The sequence below is a fragment of the Corvus kubaryi genome, unplaced genomic scaffold, assembly GCF_017639235.1.
Source record: "Corvus kubaryi isolate FWS band 111438036 unplaced genomic scaffold, C.kubaryi_AGA036_p1.0 split1-37296, whole genome shotgun sequence".
NCBI classification, from domain to species: domain Eukaryota; kingdom Metazoa; phylum Chordata; class Aves; order Passeriformes; family Corvidae; genus Corvus; species Corvus kubaryi.
Window position 1 is genome coordinate 8,736,952 of NW_024582075.1, and position 17,212 is coordinate 8,754,163.

General features: G+C 38.5%; 1 long non-coding RNA gene across 1 annotated transcript; it reads right to left on the reverse strand.

Moving 5' to 3' along the window:
- Window positions 1-537: 537 nt before the first annotated feature.
- On the reverse strand, window positions 538-15,621 carry LOC121657399. Its single transcript, XR_006013608.1, has 2 exons — window positions 15,189-15,621; window positions 538-4,326 (listed from the first exon to the last, which is right to left on the reverse strand). It is a non-coding gene; the product is annotated as an uncharacterized LOC121657399 (long non-coding RNA).
- Between the last annotated feature and the right edge of the window lie 1,591 nt (window positions 15,622-17,212).

Here is a 17,212-nt window from a genome sequence, read left to right on the forward strand (position 1 = left end):
TCTAAGGAGTCAGCTGTGAGGGATTCCCCTGTTGCCCATGCTAAACTTACAGGACCTATCCATTTTATCTCATCTATGAAGAAAGCAGGTCAGATGAAGTCTAACTCACCAGCACACAAATTTACATTAAGTATCAAGAACATTTACAGAGAACTCAGAATCAGCCTAGGTAAGTTTTTGTAGTGACCTCTACTTTAATTAGATAGTCAGTAGACATCTGGGAACTAGAGCATCTACTCACTTAAAATGGAGCCCTAACCTTGACTGATTTGGCAGTCATTAATCATTTATTAATTAAATTTATTTATATTATATTGTTTATAAATTTCTATAATTTAATTACATAAATTTGTACTTAATAATCAATTACATTATTGAAATAAAATAATTCGTTGCAGAGAACATATCACAAGTATTGTCTCCCAACCATATGTTCAGTAACTTTGTAAAGACCACTGAGAATAGATACCAGGTGAGAGATGTGATCAATATGCCAATATGTATTTTATGGCTCACAGATGGAAAAACAAGCCTCTATTCTTTCATGTATGTTCTTTAATAAAACAAAGCTTTCAAAACCAACAGAGCTGTAAAGAGCTATTTTCAAAATACAGTTAAGAAACAACAAAACATAGTATATAAACCTTGTATAGGCAAAGACAGGTTTCTTTATATAACTGTTCCCTGGTGGGAGACTTGAGATCAAATAAAGGTGGTACCATTGCCCAATTATCCCAGGTCTAAGAAGAAGGATGTGGGAGAGACTGGAATGGTGATGGCTCAAACAATCAGGGGGCAAGATGCCTACATGCACAGTAACCGCCCAGGCGCAGAGAGTGAGCACAGGTGCCAGCTTGGGCTACAAAGCGGGTTTTGAGTAAGATAAGAAAAGAGGCAAACCCTGAGAGACAGGGTACTGTTTCTTTGTCCTTACTCAGGTGAACTCAGCTGTGATAACTCCCCTATTATGGGCCCATAATAGGCTATAATTGACTCAACTGCGCTGATGTAATAGTCAGCTGTAATGTATTAGAAGGTGTCAAAGATTCCTGAAATGTCTCCTCATCCAGTGTTACACCATCCAGTGTAAAACTCTTCACTCCAGGGGTGGTACCAGGATGTTTCCATCTGGCCTAAGCATAATATAAACCCAATGGACTTCGTGTTTCACAGACTTCTTCCATCACCCCCAATGAAATAAGAGCACCACTTCAGCCAACAGACATCTAAATTGCAACAATAAAGTCTTGTTGTGAGATCTACGGGTGGTGATATGTTTTTCCTCCTTCCTTTGTTTCTTTGTTCCTTTCTTCCTGTAACATTTTTATGCTTCCATGCTGCTGTATTACTATAGATAATGGTAACCAAAATGGCTACATGCCTGCTTCCCACTTCAACCATTTTGTTCTAAAATAAACCCTACATAAATATATTTATTAACTTCCATCAGTTTTGTTTCACTCTAACCCACCCCAAGGGATCTGTTAACAAGAACCTGAGTTACCCTCGTTTTCTGGGGCAGGTCATAACACCTGGTCTTCAGAGATCTCTGAAATATCCCATCATCCCAGCTGGATGATGAACCACAGCATCTTCTAACCTGGCACAATAACACCACAAAATCACAACTATGATGGTTTAAGGGAAAACAGGAATCTCTTTTTTAAAAGACTGTAAGGGACACCAGTAAGAACAACCTGATGAAAAGCAATGTTCTGTGATATAAAAGATGTAACAGAACTTACTACAAGCCTCAAAACCTATGAAGATATAAAAAACTTATATTTAGTTGAAACAAAATGTTGATTCAGTACAGCAGAAGACCAAGGTTTTCATTTAGGTCTGGGTAATGTGAATCACTGAAAATCCAGAAGTATTTGTGATCAGGCTGCTATTCCATGTTTCCATCTGAAATGTACTATATTTAATACTAAAGTGCCTCCCAGTCTCCATGCCAACGCTTCTCTGCTTTTGCATCCTTTGATACTTGTTATTCTACCATGACCTCCACAGTCAGTCCAGCTTAATTATGCTTCTGTCCTTCTATGCCTTCTTTTATCAAGATACTTGTGTCCTTCTGAAACTATGCATGACATCTTTTTCCCTCCTCCATTAACACAACATTTGTCTGCAAATAATAGCGCCAATTAAAGTGAAAAGTTCATACTACTCAAAAAAAATGGGTTTGCGGATGTGTTTGGTATCTTCTAAGGTAACCATTCTAATTTAGAGGCCTTTCCTTTGTCTCCTCATCAACACGTTACCCTCTGCAGCTACTTGTTTATTTCAGGATGGTAGAACAGATTTGCAAAAAAAACAGTTTCTTTTTGTTTTGTAGACTACTAGTTGTGTAATTTGAAATCATGTGAAATCACAAGAGTTATGCTCATTTATTCTAACTGATGGTCTGGCCCTAAAATGCAGCATAGAAGTTTTTTCTTTTACAGACAGAGATGTATGACAAATCAAATCATATACTCCAGTATTTACTTCACCCAATGCAGTGAAGAATATCTTTGAAGAGATCATAGCTTCTAATGTAAGGAATTCTTCATTCACTGAAGAATTGGAAAGAAAAATACATACCAGGACCTTGCATTTTACAAGTTCAGGAATGAATTGATGGCAAGAACTAGAGCACAAATCTCAGTAATCATGCAAGCTGAAGTTACTAGACTTAGGCTGGGGAAAAAATAAATTACTGGAGGCACTTAAGCCTGTAGAAAATATCCCTTGACTGGTTTATATATGGGGATTGTGTGCATCATTCTCTAGTAAATCTAACCACTGATGACTAGGTATGCAGAAAAAGGGTTTTCTTTCTATTAGCTCATGAAGCCAACAATGTGTGTCTAAAGTGAACAGCTAGGCAACCCATCTGTGAACTCTCTACTAATAAATATATAATATAAGCTTTTCATGAACATTCTTATCTTGGAAACAGAAAGCAGGGGTTTACCATTTTAAGTTCTATGCTCTTCTGCAGAAATCATTCTAAAGTTAAAAGAACTTCAGATACTTTGTCTGATGCTGAAATTCAAATATTCCAAGAATCATGCAATCTATTCTCTGCAAGAAACAAGTTCCTCTATAAAAGGAAATTTTTTCTTTCACATATCCTCTGCCCAGTCAGGCTGTTGTCAAAATAATTTGAATGATAGAAATTGGAAGTTCTCGAAAAGTTTCCCCCCTTCCACATTTTTTTAGTTCCTACTAAGTTCGCTTCCAACTCAGCATATTCTGTGAATTTACATGAACTTCTTATTTCTAAATCTGACCCTTTCTAGTCTGGCATAGAGAGAGATTCAAAGGCTTGCAGCCTTTGCATAACTAGTGATGTCTCAGCACTGAAGATACATCTACTCTTGCCATGAGAATAATAATCAAGGCTAAAATGGCAGCTCTAGTATTCATTACTGTCCAAGTGAAAAATTCTTATGTTGTTCTTTGCCAAGATGAAAACTTTTTGTAACAGCTACTGAGCTAACTGCAGCAGCAACATATGCAAGCTCCCTAGTCACTTAAAGTACAGCCAGTCAGTCCTCAAATATGAAACTCCTTCACCAGAAGGTCAGACTAATTTCAAGTACCTTTGGTAATACCTTGTTTACATTGTTATTTCTTCAAAGAGAGTAAAACAAACCCATTATTTTCAGAAAACACTCAGAGGAAAGAAATTTGTGGCAGCTATCCTCTTTATTTTTTAACTCCTAATCCCTCTAAGGTGTTATTACAAGCAGAAGGGGCTCTGTTGCACATTTACCCATTCCTGGGTTTTCTTACTTTTTTTGTCAACGTACCGTAATGGATGCCAAGACTGTCTGGTTTTGGGTAGACATCTGACCACACAGCACACACCTCCACAGTTCATCATCTATTGTATCACACATTCAAAGCCATTAACCTGAAATGTGCAGAATTTACCCTATTTAAACTTTGAAATTATTAACATATTCCACTTTGAAATTATTAACATATTCCATAGTATCTTTACATTATGACAATTGCAGGGAGCAACAGCAGCATTCCCTTCCCCCTTCTTCCATCAACGCTGTCACACGACTTGGAGGCTAAATTTTTATTTGAATGCTGTGAAATATAACAATGCTGCTTGACTAAAGGCTGATGAAGGATTAGTTGAATTTCTAAGTGAGAAGCAGACTACAGCTTCCAACTTTCAGGACTCTTGGGGCAGATGCTCAGCTCAAAGCCAGCCAGTTCTGAAGACACTCTCCAAGCAGACTGGGTATCCTCACAAGGCTGTGCTTCTCCTGCTGTCAGTGGACTGGGAACAGCTGCTTCCGTTCCTGGTCAGAAAGTCACCCCCTGTGCAAGAATGGCAGAAATAATTATATATCTGAATAACAGACACTTTTTCCTTCAAACCTCTCCTAGTCACCAGCTGTAATTTCCCCTGTAGCTCTAAATAGCTTTAGCATATATCATAGAGCAAATGTGCTCCATCAGAGCTACCCAACAGGTCTCTGCAGCTCAAGGAAGTTGAAAAGGAGCGTAGGGTCCTTTGGATCCAATTCACTGAAGTCAGCAGTGCTACCAAAGCAGCCTGTGCACAGGTCCTTGAGCTACCTGAGGAAACTCCCCAGCATTTCCCTGGCAAGCACAAGGGAATACATGCATGCAGTTCCAGAAGTCAATTCTTATACTGAAAACTGTTTTGGTTTATTGTTTCACATTATTCTATTTGAATAGCCAGCCCAAAGGCATGACCAGGCACCATTCGTGCGTGATCACCTTGCTTCAGAGATACCTTAAACTAATCAATGATGCTCCTCCGAAAAAGGCAATGGGTTTTTTCTCATTTGTTTGCTTGACTTATTTTTTGTTCTGGAAAAGCCTGAGAATATGTAGGTGGGGTAGCAGAAAACAAAATTGCCATATTGCATCTCCAGAAGCACTCCTACATTTCTCTCAAGTAGGAAGTAATGTACAAATACATGCAAAATCATTTTGGCTTTTGGTAATGAGCTGAGCTCTCCTGGAATTCTCTGGGTAAGTGCTATTAATTTCATTGTGAGAATATAAAAGACCAGTACAAATAATTATTTTGACATAATTAGAGGTGATGGAGGCTAGTATCTCCCTCATTTTCCACTCTTAATGTTTTAGTTAACTCTTACTCCCTGATTTATTTTCAATTCTTGTTCTTTAATTAATATAAATAAGGAGGGTTGTTTACTGTAAGAAAGCAAAATTTTTTATGACACGACTTTTTGAAATTCCTTAAAGTTTCTGTGCCACTTTGATTCAGAATCTCCCAAAGTTTATTGGATTCAGAATCTCCTGAAGTTATCCTTGGAAAACAGCAAAGTCTCAATCTGCAAAATTACTGCAGACCTCCATTGAGTAACATATCCCTAGAAGCAAAAGAAATACATAAATGAGATAATTTGGGTCATTTTGTAAACCTTGGCCAGTAGAGATTATGAGATTCCAAACAAGGGTAATTAAACTATTGACCATATTCTCCTCATCAATAAACCTAATTTTACACAGTATGTGTTGATATGTTAACAGAATTTTGAAACTGTTAAGTAAGACAATGAAAAAGAGACAATATTAGACTGTATATTACTTAGCAAAACAATTCAGAAGACATCTATTAGTATTAATTTCACCCCCACAAATTGTGCAAGCTGAAGAATGGAAGTAAGTATTCATTTTATTAGCAAAGATATCTGGTCTTCCAGGTGGAGCTTAACTGTTTTATAATAGTTTAAATCAGGTACACTGAAATCAGTCTCATGGGCTACCAAAGGGCTGAACCAAGAACAACATTTATTTCTGTAAATTTCACCTTCATTCATGGGCTAAACTGTAACTTGAAAATGTTCTTGAAAATGTTCTTGAAAATGTTAGGCATATTTCTGCATTAGGAAGAATAGAATCAAGTACCCTTGGGATCAAGAATTCTTGGTGTCAAATATGTCCCATATATCCATAGTTCCTTACCTGGCAGGAAGGAAAGGTAAGAACACAACCCAAAAAATGTAGGCATGAAGTTCCCTGGTACTGCTGATGAGGGCAGAACATGGGTATTCTGCTAGTCTTCTCCACTGCAACTTACAAAAAGGTAGGACAAGGCTACAAAAAAGGCAGAATACCTCTGCCTTAAATCACAACTGAATCTTACTGTAAATCAGCATCACGGATTTGACATCAGGGAACTGGAGAGGATGGAACACCCTCCCACACTGGAGCATGGAACTCTCACATTTTTTCTGAGATGTTGCTTGTATAGGTCCAGTATAAATAGATGATGTTTGCAGTACTTGTATCCTTATAACTTCCATTTTGTGTTTTCCAGCATTCTGAGTAAAAGTACAGCTCATTGGAAGAGCTTGATTTATGGTCTAACAACGTGCATGGGAAAAAGGTCTAGTTGCTCTAGCCAGGGAAAGATTTCTGTGATCAAAGGGTATGACTGGATTTTCATTGAAAACTCTGTCTCCCATTCATATAATTCATTAATCATAGTTTACATAAAATTATTCCATTCCATCAGAAGATCTTATTCCTATCCAGATGGCAGAACTAATTCAGATTGCACAGCTTCAAGAAAGCAGATGGGAAGAGAGGCTCTTAAACCTCTGGAATTATCCCAAAAATACTGTCACACCTCCAGAAAAAAAAAAAAAAAAAAAAAAAAAAAACACCAAAAAAAACAACCCAACAACCCCCCAAAAAGTCAACCAAACAAACAACCAAACCACCAAAACCCCTAAAAATTTATCTGGCAATATCCACAGAGGGCCCAACAGAAATGAATTTAGCCACAGAATGTAAAACCATCCTGTAGTGGTTTGGTCCAAAATACTCATGACTGTTTACTTTCTGTGAGATAAGAATTAGAAGAAAAACAGAGCAGGCACCAAATTTGAAAGAATATAAAGAAGTTTATTAACAGACCTAAAAGAAGGAAAAAAAAATCATACCACACCTTCAGAACACTTCTCCTCCTCCCACCTTTCTCCCTTCTCCCACTGACAATGTAAAAAGACAACCCTTGAGATGTTCAGTCTGTTTATCACTGCCATAATAACCTTGTTCAGTCCATTTAGGGAAAGGAGTCTCTCTTGCCCCTGCTATGAAAACATTATCACAATGAGCCAGTCGCCCGGGTTGGTTCTCTGCTTGCATGTGAGTCCCTTCCCCCAACTTGCAGCTTTTCCCACAACTGCTTTCAAGGGTCCAATCTTGGGCTACCGGGGTGCAATTTTAAGGTTGAGCTGTTCAGAAACAAAAGTTCTCTTCACCCATCTCTGGGAGCATTTCATCTCTAAGAACAGAGGCTCTTCTCCTTCCCTGGGAGCAAAGGGTCCTCCTCATCTTCATCTCTAGGTCTATCTCTGGGAGGATCTCTAGGAACTGAGGTCTTCTCTTTTTCCGTTTGGAGCAAAAGTCCTCACCGCTTCCATCTCTCCCTGTTCAAACTTCTCATGAAATTACAGCCACTTCAGCATCTGCCTATCTCAGTGCAGGTGCTCTTGCTCACAAGTACAAGTTGAACGTTTCACCCCCCATGCCTTCACGAAATTACAACGGGATGCTCTGATATATCATAGCTTTACAACAGAATTTCAGCTTTAAGCATCTCCTCTTTCTTCTCCCTCAGGTTTTCAGCTCTTCACAGCACTAAAAGGGTTAATCTCACCTCGGCCTTGCAGCTGGAATGTCACTTATCACTGTTGGTCACATGATCTTTTGCCGGACAGCAGGCCAGCTTCAGCTGAATCTTGGCCTCATTGGAGAGGGGGAGCCGAGCCCCTCCGGCTGCCCACAGCCCTGCTGAGGGGGGCGTTCCACAGGTGGAACAGGGCCCATCGGCTCCAGGATGGCCGTGGCCCGGCCTGGCCTGGCCCGAGCAGGGCCTGGACCCGGCCTGCTGGCCCCCGCACGGGGCTCACAGCCACCTGTCCCAGTGCCGGAAACGAGAGGGAGCTCTGCCTGGGGTTTGTCTATTCTTAAATGTGGATCACAGAGGCAGTCACAACTCTAAGTGGCTTAAAGAATTGTCCATATTCAAAATGGTCAGCTGATAGGTTCTGTCAGCTCACAGAGGAAGCTGTAAGCACCCCTTTACAAGAACATCACTTTCAGGACTATGTTTTGCTAACCCATGGCACATCCCAAAGTTTAAAGTAAAAAAAGTAAAAATATAAAGCCCATATTTCCCTGTGTTGAAGAAGTAGTCATGTTTTAATAAGTTTAAAATGTTCAGGAAGTGAGAAAGATTGTTTAGTCACACAATACAAAGCACCTTACAAACATAAGCAGTTAGGTCTAGGTTTTTTTCCTGACTTTCTAAACTCCTAATTTACTAAAATGTTGGGTAAGAATATTTTGGTTATTATTAAATCTTAATAAAAGTCAGAATGTTCTGCCTGGCACTCTGCCACCCTGTTCATCTGGTCTAGAGGCCACCCATTAGGCAGGCTGCCGCAGAGACCATGCCTCCAAGCTGTTTGCCCCCCAGCACTCCAGGACCCCCAAATCCTTGGGTTTCTACCTGGCAGGCAATTAGAGATGACCCAAGAAGCCCCAGAAAGCATCTCAGTACTTCACAATGAAATGTCACTCTGACCTTCTCTAAGCAAAATGTCAGAATTTTCATTACATGGAAAATTTCAAAATGTCATTTTTGTTGCAGTTCTGAATGGTACTACTTTTAATTTCCACAGGACAGGAATTATGGTGTCTGTTTAACTATTGTCAGTACACATTCGCCTTTCTACAGGAATCTAGGCTTGATAACTTTTTGTCTAATGTTTTGAAGATTTTTTTATACAAGAAAGTGAATCAGAAATCAAGTATGCAATTCCCAGTTTTATGCTTCAAAAAGTAGTTCCAGCCCTCACACTTTGTGTGCAGAATAATTTTTCAAAACTTTCATAACATTGCCTGAGATCACCATAACTTTGTTAGCACAACTGTATGAGTTCCTGAGGAAGAAAATCCTAGTAGCACTTCAAAATTACTCCAATCCAAAAATTTCAGGATACTAAAAAAAGTAAAACATCACCCATTTCACCTACTCATGATTAGAAAATGCACTGCATCCATGTCATCATTCCAGCATGTAACCAAAACACTCTGCTCAAACTGTGTTAAAATCTGCCTGTTTAACTGAGTAAATTAACATAAAAATGGTCGTTTCTGAGATGCAAAGTTATTTAATTGGCAGATTCAAGGGGTGAAAGCGAGCTGACGAGAAGGCATAGAAAGTGACTGATCTCTCTAGCCACATACATGTGATCTGCTTGATGCAGTCTTGTCTTGGGAGATACAGCATCTTAGACACTTAGACCTGATATAAAAGACAAGGGCAGCTTAGTGCCTGAAGAATATTAATTCTTGAAAAGACTGCCACATTATCATTTGTTGGCATATCTCCAGCAGAACTCAGCTATTTTAGCATTCACAGCTTCTCCAGTTAATATTCTTTGACATCTATCCTGAACAGATGTTATTACCGAGGTTATCTGTAGTTCTGTCTTCTCTGCTCATGGAATGGGATACTTTGGAAGGATGAGACGTTTTAGGCAGGAGGAACTTTTGGTTTTGTTTATTCAGGCCTTAATCTGCTTTATTTCTCGTCGTATTCTTTCCGCATTATGTTTCTAGCTGCTGCTGGCTTACATTTTTCTTTAAAAATATAAAAGGATCATTATGAACATCACTTTGCCCATTTTTTTCCATCTAAATATCCAGTCTTAAAAAATGCCATGGTGCTTTGCTGGTTTTTTCTATCCTTCTCTGTTTAAGCTACTCCCACTCATCCCATCCAGTATTATCATGGGTATAGAGAAAATAGGCAAGGGAGGGACCACACAGTGTTCAAAACAGCTCTGGATGAGGTCACGTTCATGCAATAGAAGCAATAGAAGAAGAGGAATTGACAAGGAAAGGATGTGGAAGATTGCTGGGGATAGACAAAAACCCACTAGAATGAACCTAAGAGTGCAAGGAAGTATTTTGTCACTGCTCTGGTACATACCTTCTGAAGCAGAATAAGAGGAAAACCTGTATTTTTGAACTGTAACTAACAATAACATCAATCAATAACTTCTAAACCACAGAAGAGGGAGAGAAAAAAGACAGTTTTGCAAAAATGTAATTGTACAGTTATGAGCCAAGTTTGCACCTACCAATCATACAAAGGTATGAGTAAATAGCCAAATAACTAAAAAAGCTTCTGAATGAACATCATTTGCACATTCACCTGCAGCAGGTATTTGATCCACTGCAAATGTAATGCAAGCCTTTTTCACAGATTTGTTTTATGCTTTCCTTTAAAATAAAGACGTATGAAATGTTTACATTTACAGAAAACTAGGTTCAGCACCAACTCTATAGCTTGAATGGACTTTCAAAGAATTAAAGCATCAATTTTTATTGTAACCTGTCAAATATATACTCCTGAGGTATATATATTTGTCTTCCTTTCTTTCTGTGCTAACAGTTCAATTAACAATGAGAAAAACTAGCAGGCTCTCTCTGCCTAATCCTCCCATTTTTATCTCCAGAGTCTCATAGGAAGCACCAGAATTTACTGTCATTTCTGGCCTTTTGGTACCACAAAAATAATGACCTTTCCCCTGTTAATTTTTGATGAGATTTGTAAGACTTGAAAATCCCCAGTAACCTTGTTTTGGCATGTATGCTTTGCAGATTTCCAGTAACTGAACACTTTCTGACTGAGATCTCCCAGTACAGAGGATGCTCATGCTGTTCAGCAAATTTCCATATTTTGTTTGTCTACCCCTAGAAGAAAAATACATTTTGACTATATAGCATGTGAGCCAGTGTCTGCTGGGTTCAGAGGGCACTGCCAGCCTTATCTCTCAGAATTTGCCTTTTCCTCACAGGGTCTAGGTCAGCATTGTACATTTACTGCCAATTTTAACTTCTATCTCACATGTATTTTGCAGAAAGGGAAGGACTACATAGGTTCATATTAAAGGAAATTAATGACGCCTTTAATTTCTCATGAACAGATAATATGTGCAGCAGCGATACTTAAGTGATAAATTAATGTGGCTTCCATAAATGAACATGAAGTCAGAAAAACAAAAGATAAATAAAAATTTGTAAAATGTGTGACTGTGTCTGAGCTATATTCCCATTTCCATTTCTGAAAGAGAAATACTAATTTATATGACAATCTAAAACACACCCAGTAGAAGACTTTCAGGGATCCTATTCCTTAATTTTGAGTATTCATTGCATTCCTAGCTGTCAGGATATGCATGTATACACTATACAAATGTTACACTGGGTCTCATGCATTCCAAATTAATAACTAACTAATGAGAAGTAATTTTCATTAATTATGTATTATAAAACAAACACATCTTTAAAAATGTAGGCAGAGCCAGTAAATAAAGCTGGTATTACAAAACCATAAATATGCTTGGCCTGTGATTAACCTTGTAACCGAGTGCAAAAATTGACCACTCAACCTGCATCTTAAAACTAACCAGAAAAGGAAAGAAAGAAAAATTCTGTGTTTTGGGTAACCTTTTTATCCCCCTCTGTGCTAGAAATACTACAAAGTGGATTTTTTCCTTTTGTGCTTGATCTCTAAAATGGATTTTACTTTTCTTTCTCTTTCCCATTGTCTACATAATATATTTTTTTCCAACAAATTCTGTGAGAAAATATACAATATTTTCTTAAACTGAGAAATGACACTGTAATCCTGCCTTTTTAAATCCAGACGTTGCCTTACATGTAATACTCTCTGCTGTGCTAGAAGCCCAGCAGACTCAGACACCAGTGCCAGAAGTTCAGTTATACTAACATTTTATATTTTTAATCATCTACTCCTATTTTCCACTTTACTTTATGAGCTGCAGAATTATTTTTGCTACTTGCCCATATTGCACAGACAACAGCATTCAACAGCTCTTTAACACCTGCAGCTTTACCAAGCTGAATTGAGAGATACCAGGCAATGTCTGTGATGTGATGTCTAGTCCATTAATACACATGCTTCTATAAACCCTAATTACTTTTGATCAGAAACAGATTATTTTTTATTGCCCACACTGCCAGCAGTGCAACACTGTGGGAGGGGGTGCCTGCAGCAGCTCAGCTCCCTGCGGTGTGAGAAAGGGGAAGCTCTACCTGTCCCCGGCTTTACCCTGCATATCAAGGGTTCACAGTAAAATAGTCCTGACACTGACCTCTCAGAGACCCAGCAGCTGAAACAGCCTTAACAAGGTATTAACGCAGCAACGTGCCCTGTAAACTATTACCAGCTGCAGGCTGGGGTGGGAAGCTGGAGCAAGAGTGAGAGAGGAAGGGAGAAGGAGAAAGAGAGAAAGGAAAAGAGGAGGAAAAATTGGAAAAGGGAATGATTTTCAGCTAGGGTGGTATTGGCAAATTCTTTTAACCTCTCTTCTGAATTTACCTTGTAGTTGCCCAGCAATGTGTCCTGTACTAAGGGTCAGCTTATGTCTTGCCATGCCTGAACTGGTTTCTCTGTTGAGTCCTACCAAACCATACTGTGCTGCTTTAGCAACAACAAACATGCTCAAAACAACTCCAGGGAAAGTAGAGTTTATTTGCCTTAATTACGGGTGGCTAGCAGCCTGCTGAGAAGAGAGAGCAGCAAGTGGAAATACACCACCCCCTGCACAGTCCCAAAGAATTTTATGATCTAGTACATCAAATACTATGCATCCAGAGCAATCCAAACTTACCAGTGGTCTACTTGCAATATATTCATTAAGATAGATTTACTTCACTGGTGATTTACTTCTGCCTTTGGGGGTCTTTGGGATACAACACCACGCTAATCAGAAACAGTTTTAAATACGGAATCTCAATGTCATTTTTCATTCAGCTGAGCACATGTATTATTTGCGATGCAGGAGAGCTTAACATGGGGTTGTTGCTACACTGCCCAAAAACATAGTTCAATGGTAGACTGCCTGTCAGAGCTGTATCACTGAACTTCAAGAACAACCCATCCAGAAGCTCCAGCTGCTTGAATAGTGACACAAGATGTTACCAGGATTCAGAAAGTTAATATTTCAATGGTCTAAAAAAGTTGACATTTAAATGGTTTATAAGAATATCAAGAGCTACTGTAATAAACATCAAGGGACTGAGTGCTGGATAGAGAAAAACTTGGGTTTCAGGACATGAGCTTAACACTATTTCGGCCTGAGAGGGCATTGTATTCCCTACTGCAGCTTGTACCCTGATACAGCTGATTCTAGTTTCTGGTTGGTCCGATATCTCCACCTAACAAAGGCTCCTCTGACCCACTCTGGCAATGCCAAAAACCACTCCTCCTTTGAGATAAAAACATTTACATGAATAACAAGTAGCTGAATAGCTGCAATGCTTTTTATCAAGAGGTATGGCATCCATTAAGTCTTCAAACAGGATGGGAATGGAGCTCTATCATTATGTGTTGCAACTCACTCATTCACTCTAAGAGCACAGCTGAATTATGTGTATGCATTATCTTTCATTGTCTGATCGGTTGTCTGGGGATGGGCAAAACCCATGCCTTGTGCTACAGGCTAATCAGCAATCCCAATTAATAAGGAAAAAATAGCTAACATTAAAATTTCATTAAAAGAGCCCATAGTCATAAAATATGAACAATATTTAATATCAATAAATATATATTTTTATGTCCAAATATTATGTGAAGTTACAAATAAGTAAATATTTGTGGTATTGTAGCAATGATAGTTTAAATAGAAGATAAGATAGGTTGTAGGGGAATTTGGCCAAATTATTTGGTGCAGCTAGAAACAACAGGAAATTTTTAAGGCTTAAACTGTCTCTATCAGATAGAAACAGTAAAATCCATGCTGTGTAGATGTTAGAAATAATTTTTATTAATTTAGACTATTGTTTATAACATTAGTTACTCGGCTTGAAAGAAAACTAGTTAACCCTCCCAGCATAAAAAGATGTTAGCAAGGGAAAAGTTCATTGTATATGTAATCATCTCTAAACTCAAGCTTTTTATTTACTCACATAGTTAATTTCCATTTGAGTTTGACATTTCATGCTCCGAAGCTTAGGTCTTTTGAAGATACTTTACATGTCTTAAATGAGGGTCAGAACTGAGCAATCAGTTCTGGATGAGTAATATGAAACATTTTGAAGAAGTTTTTTTCACTTATAACTGGGTGTCTCTGCCCTTATCATCCATCTGTGTTTCATATGTTCATTCTAATGACTATTATTTTTTCCGTTTCAACCACTTAAAGTGAATGAAATATTTGTGCATATGTGATATATGTTCCTGTATAGACTCCATGGTTATAAATTAAGAATAAAGTTTTTGAGAGAAAAATGGAATTGACTTATAAAGCAAGCTAATAAGTGAGGGAGACTGAATTCACAGTCTGGGTTGTAAGACATTATTTTACTAGAAACCACAATTCTGCAGACAAAGTCAAATCCGACTGCAGTGGCAGAAACGTTGGCCAGGAAGCAGTCTGTCATTGTTCGTCCTTTACCTGTCCCTTTTCCCTGAATTGATGAGAAAAAGAGTCAAAAAGTGCACTGTTTCACAGATAGGGAGAATTCAGCTGATCAAGACAGAAGAAGAAAGGAATAAAACAGATAAGGAAAAATAATGAGAAAAGATGACATTCAAAGGGAACACATAACAGGAACATCACAGGAAAGGAAAAGTGAAGTGGGAGGAAGAGAAAGGTGATAGTAGTTGGAAGAACCATGCAAAAAAGGTGGGCAGAGTAAAACGTTTAACATAATGGAGTGAAGAGGAACATGACAGAAAAGACAATATGGCTGAAAAAAACAAAGTATAAAGCTCGTATGTAGAAACAAAACATGGAGGAAAAAAAGTAAATTGTTAGGAAGAAAAGTAGAAAAAAGTGAAGAGTTTTTTTACAAAAACATTGCAAATGTGCATAAACAGTGAATGAAAGTGAGTTTGGATGATGGGAAGCATATAGAGGAAAGGTATGTGAAGGCATGGAAAGTGAAAGGCAGAGAATATATATAAAAATATGAATTAAATAAACAGGCTGAGATCAGCTTGTTTCACTTTCAGGAAAAAAATGTAGATTAAATTTAAAAATTAGCAAAGCCCCAAGTCTTCTATTTGACTGTATTAAACACAATAGTAAATAATCACATGAGTATCCCATAATCTGCAGTTTTGACTTTACCTGAGCAAGCTCTGTAAAAGGCTTCGAGACCTAAAAACCCAGTATCTTACAATTGTAATCGCAGAGATTCTTTCTATAGCAAGGCTGGTTTTGTTGCGTTTTCCATGTCCTGGAATTCATCATTTCCAAGAGAGAAAGATACATTGCACTTCCACGTTACTTGCATGCAGCGCCGGCATCTCAGACCCCGTTCCGGCTGCGTCTAGCTCCGGAGGCGGGGGACCCTCAGGACGATGTTCCCTGCTTGCTCCGCTCCGCCGCGTACCCGGTCCTGCAGTGACATCCAGCGTCCAGGCTCGGCACGGCTGGATCGCGAGCAGCCCCTGCTCCTCCTCGCTGCCGTCCTTATCGAACCCCATCGTCGGATACAGCCAGCGTCATTTTTCTCCTTGGATTAAGGTACAACAGGGTGCCAGCGACGTTCGGGATAAAACTTTATATAAAACTGGCTTAGATGGTGCACCAGAGGTAAAAAGCAATTTATGCAATAGCATCAGAAGAACGAAGAGAAATTCCTTTGAGTAACTAATCAAAAAAAGGGCAAAATTTATCGACTGTAAATTCATAAGCAAAAGACTTCTTCCTTTTTTTTTTTCGTTTTCTTTTAAAGCTTTGGAATAGGTGACACTGATTTTCATGAAAATTTCAGAATCTTTCTTCCTTTCTTCCTTTTTTCCTTTTTTTTTTTTTTTTTTTGTGATTCTACATAAAACCACAGAATCATAGACTCATACATTTGTGTTGGAAGGGACTTTAAAGAGCATCACACCATGTGCAGGGAATAAAATCATAAAATCATTGGGAAAAGGAGAATTGAAGAAATAGCCTCATGACAGTCCATTACAAAAATATATACTTTTTTTTTCATCATCTCCTTCTTTTTTCTTTTTTTAATTCAGAAATTTCTTTTTTGCAGGGGTCAGGTGGTGAATGTGCTGTATAAATCCAAAATTCTCTGGTCAGAAAAGGCAAAGTACAGGCAGATCACCAGATTGCTCAAAACCCCTTTATTCTTGCTACAGGATCCCAAAGACCTCTATTACAGCCTTCCAAAAATAGGCTGTAACAACCTAGAAGAAAGTTTATGACAAACAATCTTTTAGAATAATCAAACTGTATAGGAGAAAAAGAAAACTTGTATGAAACAAGACAGCTTTCTAGCCTCCCACTCTTCCTACAGAAAATGCTAGCCCTCTTGCTAAAAGCTACTTGCAAAAATAAAATTTCTGGAGGTGTGGTTGTCATTTTAAACTTTTATGGCTCCTATTAGAAATTTGAATATTTCTCTGGTACTGCATAGCCCAGTAGTTTTGATTATAGTGTGCTCTTAATTTTTTCCCTTTTTATACAGTGTGTATCTGTGCGCATCTACTGGATACTGAGGAAGTAAATAAGCCTGTAAGAGACAAGCTAACTTTCAGCTAGAGTTTCCATGGATTTAGGCTGATGAGGTACCCTAAAGAAGGCCTAAATAATCTGCCACAATTCACAGATTCTTAGTTTTTTAAAGATGACGGCTACCCAGCTCTTCTGTGATTAGCAGATGCGATTTGCAAGGACTCTATTCATTCAGAACAATCTGCAACCTTTGATGTCAAAGAAGCTGTGGAGTGTCTGACTGCAAGCTGCAGAGGGTCACAGATCTCTGCTCTGCACACAGCCTTATCCATTCATCAGAAATTCATCCAGGCCATGGAAACTTTTTCATTTTCACTGCACAGGCCTCAGAAAGCCAAATGGCATGGGAAATTTAATGTAAGTCAGTCTCACATTCCCTGACCATGAATGTGAAAAAATTAATCCTCTGCAGCTAAATACCTTTGTAGTCATTTGGTATAAAAGGCAATGGTCTGTCACTTATATCCTACGCTAAACTAGTAATGAAATCTTGAAAGAGGAGGTGGGGGGGTGGAGGAGGCAGGAGTTTCACTGCAACAGTGAAGCCAAAATTAGGCCATTGCTTTACTACTCTGAAGCAATTTGGGAGTTAGCATAATTGAATGCACAGCGTTATTCCCAGTAGC